The sequence below is a fragment of the Nannospalax galili genome, unplaced genomic scaffold (assembly GCF_000622305.1).
Source record: "Nannospalax galili isolate Female #2095 unplaced genomic scaffold, S.galili_v1.0 scaffold607, whole genome shotgun sequence".
Taxonomy (NCBI): Eukaryota; Metazoa; Chordata; class Mammalia; order Rodentia; family Spalacidae; genus Nannospalax; species Nannospalax galili.
The window spans coordinates 20,827-26,194 of NW_008355379.1; the positions used below are offsets into that span (position 1 = coordinate 20,827).

General features: G+C 38.7%; 1 pseudogene; it reads left to right on the forward strand.

Moving 5' to 3' along the window:
• Positions 1 to 1,249: 1,249 nt before the first annotated feature.
• Positions 1,250 to 2,140, forward strand: LOC103749651 (annotated as a pseudogene).
• The last annotated feature ends 3,228 nt before the right edge of the window (positions 2,141 to 5,368 follow it).

Genomic DNA, 5,368 nt, shown 5'->3' on the forward strand with positions numbered 1-5,368 from the left:
TTTAATAGTCAATCTGTCCTTCATTGATTTCTGTTATTCTTTTGACTGAAATAGTTTACATTTTCACCAGTTCTGTAGAAGGGTTCCTTTCCCCAACATCATAGCTATAAGTTTGAGTTTTGGGCAGTTAAGATTTGGGTGAGCTCCACCACTGAGGTACACTGCAAGTTATCTCTTCTGAGCCTCATTTACCAGCTTTACAGAGGAATATGGAATTATAATAATGGTGATTAGAAAAATTATGTCATTTCTCACAGTCACACAGTAAGAAAGCTCAAAAGTCTGAATTTAAACTCAGAGTGACTTGAATGCTTATTTCTTTATGACAAAATTTCTTCTGATGAATTTTCAACTATTGTATAATATTTACTAATTCGATCCCAGAAGATTGTAGGAAATTCCTAGAAATGTAAAATAATTGTACCTGTGTACTTTCCACTTGTAGAGCAGTGCAACACATAAGAAGTTATGTTTTGAGTAAGAATTTGAATCCTCAAAGAACCAATGTTAGGTTGATAGTACCGATTGTAAACAGGCTCAGAAATTTCTATCATCAAGGGATTCAAGCAACCTGTGATGAAATTGTGGGAGCGAATAATATTCTATGCTGACTCATTAAATAGATTTTTATTTGAAAAAGGTGGTGTTTTAGAGGCTTGTTTATAGGTGTTTTTTCCTTCATGTAGATGAAGAGAAAAGTCCTGGAGAAATTCTCACCAGAAATTGTGTTGTATTCTCTAGTGTACATCTTTTGGTAGGTAAGAGATAGATCTATTCTGATGCTGTAACTTCCTTTATCATCAGAAACAAAGACTCATTAGGGCATTCAGAAAGAAGGGAGGACGCTTGTGCTTCAGCAGCAGTGGACATCCAGAACAAAGGTGGGCATTGATCCATTTTGTGTGGAGACTGTCCCTTGAAATGTAGAGCTGTAAAAGTCACAGGTTCAAGAGCAGACCACTTGTTTATTTCTGCTTTTACCCCAAATCCTTAGTGAAGGCTAACAAATGGAGGAAACGTTCAGCAATATTGGGATTTCTATTAGCATTGTCTCAGGACAGACAGACAGACACACACACACATATATCATGGGTGGGGGAGAGGGAAACTGTAGTCCCGCTCTTTGACGTCCTTGTTATATTTCTTCAGACAATCATCATTTCTAGCTCTTTCTCTAGGGTGAAGACTGATAGTTGCTTGCTAATGTCACTTGGCAGTGATACTCCCACAGATACCACAAGTGAAGCAAATGGCTGTGGAGAATGATTCTTCAGTGACCGAGTTCATACTCATTGGATTAACAGACCAACCTGAGCTCCAGCTGTCTCTGTTTGTCCTGCTGTTAGTGAACTACTCAGCCACTATGATGGGAAACTTAAGTTTAATGAGCCTCATTTGTCTAAATTCACATCTTCATATAGCAATGTATTTTTTTTATCTTCAATCTGTCTTTCATTGATTTTTGTTATTCCTGTTTCTTTAACCCCTAAATGATGATGAGTTTTGTTTCTGAGAACACCATCTCCTTCACAGGATGCATGACTCAGCTGTTTTTCTTCTGTCTTTTTGTCAATTCTGAGTGCTATGTGCTGAAAGCCATGGCCTATGATGGCTATGTGGCCATCTGTCAGCCCCTACTCATGTTTGCTTCACACTTGATGGGGTTTCTACTGCCGTTGTCCACATAGGGTGTATAATAAGGCTCAGTTTTTGTGATTCCAACATCATCAACCACTACATGTGTGACACTTTTCCCCTCTTTGAGCTCTCCTGTGGTGACACCCATGCCAATGAGCTCGTGAGTTCTGTTTCTGTGGCTGTAGTTGTCGTTTTATTTGGCCACATTATCTTATCCTCCTACATTTTGATTCTTGTTAATATAATTCATTTATCATCTGCTAAGGGTTTGTCCAAAGCCATGAGCACCTGCAGTTCTCATATAATAACTGTTGCCCTGTTCTATGGATTTGGTTTACTTGCCCACATCAAACCATCTTCTGCTGAGTCTGTGGTTCAGAGGAAAGTTTTCTCCGCAGTTTACACTTTTGTTTTGCCTTTGCTGAATCCTCTCATTTACAGCCTCAGGAACAAGGATGTCAAGCTTGCTGTGAAGAGAACCCTGAAGAGACTCCCAAGATGAGTGAGCTGGTCGTGTTTATATAGTGTAGGCTTCCTGCTTCCAGGTTGTCCTCTTGTTTGACTGATGCTGAAAAACAGATTAGATGAGGAGGCCCTTGGCACTTATCCAAATAGAGAACCTTCAAGGTCCACCTGAGAACTTATAGTAGAAGCTCAATGTTTGAAGTTCACACAGAATTTACATATGAAAAACTGCTCAAGCAGTGCAAAGCACAGGAATTTTCCTATCCTTGTGAGGAGAAGTTGAGCACAGTTTGCCCAAGGCAGTGGAGACTGGCCAAGTAGCAGACCTCGTTTGATGTTTGCAGAAACATAAAGGTACACCTGCCCTGGCATTCCATGGACAGCTGGTCTGGTCTTCTTCCTAGCATTCTGGAAGCAAACTGCCACCTCCTCAGTCTTCTACATCACCAAAGACTGAAGGAAGTCTTCAACTGTTAGTGAAGTCTTTTAACTCTTAGTGAGCCAAGTGACAGGAACCTGCTAACTATTAGAGTAGAGCACTATTGTCCTTAAAGGACAGGGGATCACTACACCATGGTCCACACCTCCTACCTGCGTCTTTCAGCTCCTTTTCCTTGTCTTCTTTCCTTTCCTTCATTCTTTCCTAATTTTAGGGAGGATTTCTACTCTAATGTCATTTCTTTTCACTCAGAATATACCTCTGTGGGAATGTTCTTGATCTGGATGTTGCTTCTGTCTTCTGTCTGAATGTTGCTCCAAATTAATCCTGCTCTTTGTATCAGATAGACACTAGGGTAATAGCTTTTCATATCTTCTATTTATTATTTATTTATTTTTATTTTGTTGTATTAGTGTAATGCCTTTATATGTGTTAGTGCAATGCCTGCAGGGGAGAGAAGATGGAGTCAGATCCCTGAAACTGCAGTCATGGATGGTTGATGGCCACCGTGTCGGTGCTGGGATTTGAATGAGTTTTCTTCAAGAACAACCACTGAGCCATATCTCCAGCCCAGCTTTTCATATCATAAGATAATGTTACCAACTATTTTTTCTCATACATCCTCTGTCTCCAAGGAAAGTTAGGGCCTTAACTGCTTTCTGAATAACCACTTCTATTTTGCTTTTTGGAGAGAATTTTCAGATATGCTTCCTGTTTCATGTGTTTTACTTACTTGTACTTGCATTAAGAAACAAAAAGATGACAAAAATTCTGGACATGTACAGTCACCAAAATTTCCAGAATTAGCTAGTTGTGTAAGATATTCCTTATTTACAAATTTTAAACTCACATATGTAATGACACTATATATTTTCTTGGTGTACCATTCAATTTTTCTGGATTTTGAAGGTGAATTAGGCTACCTTTTACCCAGTTTTTTCTCAAATCAATTGATAATGCATTACAGCTCTGGTAGTTTTCCATAGACATTATTGGAATTATCACTAGCTTTGACCTGTGGACTATGTTTGTGATCATTTAAAAAAAATTTACACAGTAATATTCTTGACGAGGAGAGGACATTACATGTAATGTCAAAAGTTCTTATTTCCTTTATTACTTAGCTAGGATTCCCTTTTAAAAAAGGAGTCTACTTCTGAAAAACTAATTCCAGATGACATTATATCCCAGTAATAAAATGTACATTTATGCATAGTCTTAGATTTTTTCTTAACGCCAGCATTTGTATATGATCAGATCATGTATAACTTAAATATATGTTTTTATACATGAATTTATGTCTCAACATTGGGCTTTGGAATTTTTTTTTTCTTTATCTTTTTGAAGCAGGGTCTCCCTGTAGCCACAGCTGTCCTGGAACTCATATTGTAGATCAGGCTGGCCTTGAACTCACAGAGATCAGCCTGCCTCTGCCTCCCAGGTGCTGGGACTACAGGTGTGTGCCACCATAACAGGAAGATTTTTTTCTTTTAATATGTAAATTTCCGTTCTACCTTTTCTCTCAGACAAAAGTCTGAATGACACATGCCATGTATCTCATTCTCAAATGTCCTGTTAAACCCTTCCTGTTCTCTGAATGAGAAAATTATGTACAATATACTTAAGGCCACACAGCTCATATACAAATCCAAGAGCTTGTTTCTTCCTTATTTTTTAACAGTTCTTTGAGAATTTTATGTAATGTATTTTGTCATCTTCCTCCAGCCAACAACTCTGCCCAGATCTACCCCCACCACCCTACTCACCCACATTCATGTCCTCTTTTTTAAAAAATTCCTGGGGTCCATTTATGATGTCTGTATACTTCTGAGTGTGTTACTATCCACTACAGTGTGGTGAACCTACCAGCTTCTCCCTACATTCTTACTCTTCCAACATTTCTGTTCCCCTTTAAGACATCCCCTGAGCTTCAGAGGTGGTGGTATAATGTCTTCTTTTAGAGATGAACACTCAATGGTCACTAATTTTCAGCACTCCAAGTAGCCAAGAGTCTCTGTGGCCACACCTTAAAGAAAACTGGCTCTTCTCCCAGCAAGTATTAATTGCCAGTAGTACCTCTGCTAGGGTAAAAGGTAGGCTGATCCTTTTATTTTTTTTAAATCCACTGTGCATCTCATGAAGGAATGCAAACATAGAGAACTGTGAAGGAACAGAAATGAATTCTTGTGAACTTTCTCAGATTAAGTCCAAATGTCCCTAGAAATGGAGGTACCTACAAAGATGTATGAAGAACAGAGCTTACGTACAAGAATTTGACATCAGGTAAAAATAGCCACGTGCATTTGTGCGATTGTAAATTGAGGCAAACAGGGTGAGCTGCAATTCAGCATTGTGTTTTTGGATCAGTGATCACTTTTCTGGGATGATGAGGTTGAAGATCTTTGCTCAAGATTTTGGTAAGACATGTTACTATTTTTTTAGTTAATAAACACTTTAAGAACCTGGGGATATTGGGTCTTTAGTCACAAACAAAAGTTAGTGATAAAAATAATAGAAAATTTTGTTCAACAATTGTTTTGCATGTCTTGAACAGAAGTCATTGTTGAATGTCCATCACTATCTTTGCTCCTTATAGTTTACCGCATTTACAGTTTATACATTTTATTATTATTATTTTTATTTTCTGTGTGAGTGTGTTTCCAGGATGTATGTGAGTGCACCAGTGTCGCGCAATGCTGCAGAAGTCAGAAGAGGGCTCCTGGAACTGGAGTTAAGGACAGTTTGTAACCGCCATGTGGGTGCTGGGAATCGAACCCCAGTCCTCTGCAAGAGCAGTAAGTGTTCTTAACTGCTGAGCCATCTCTC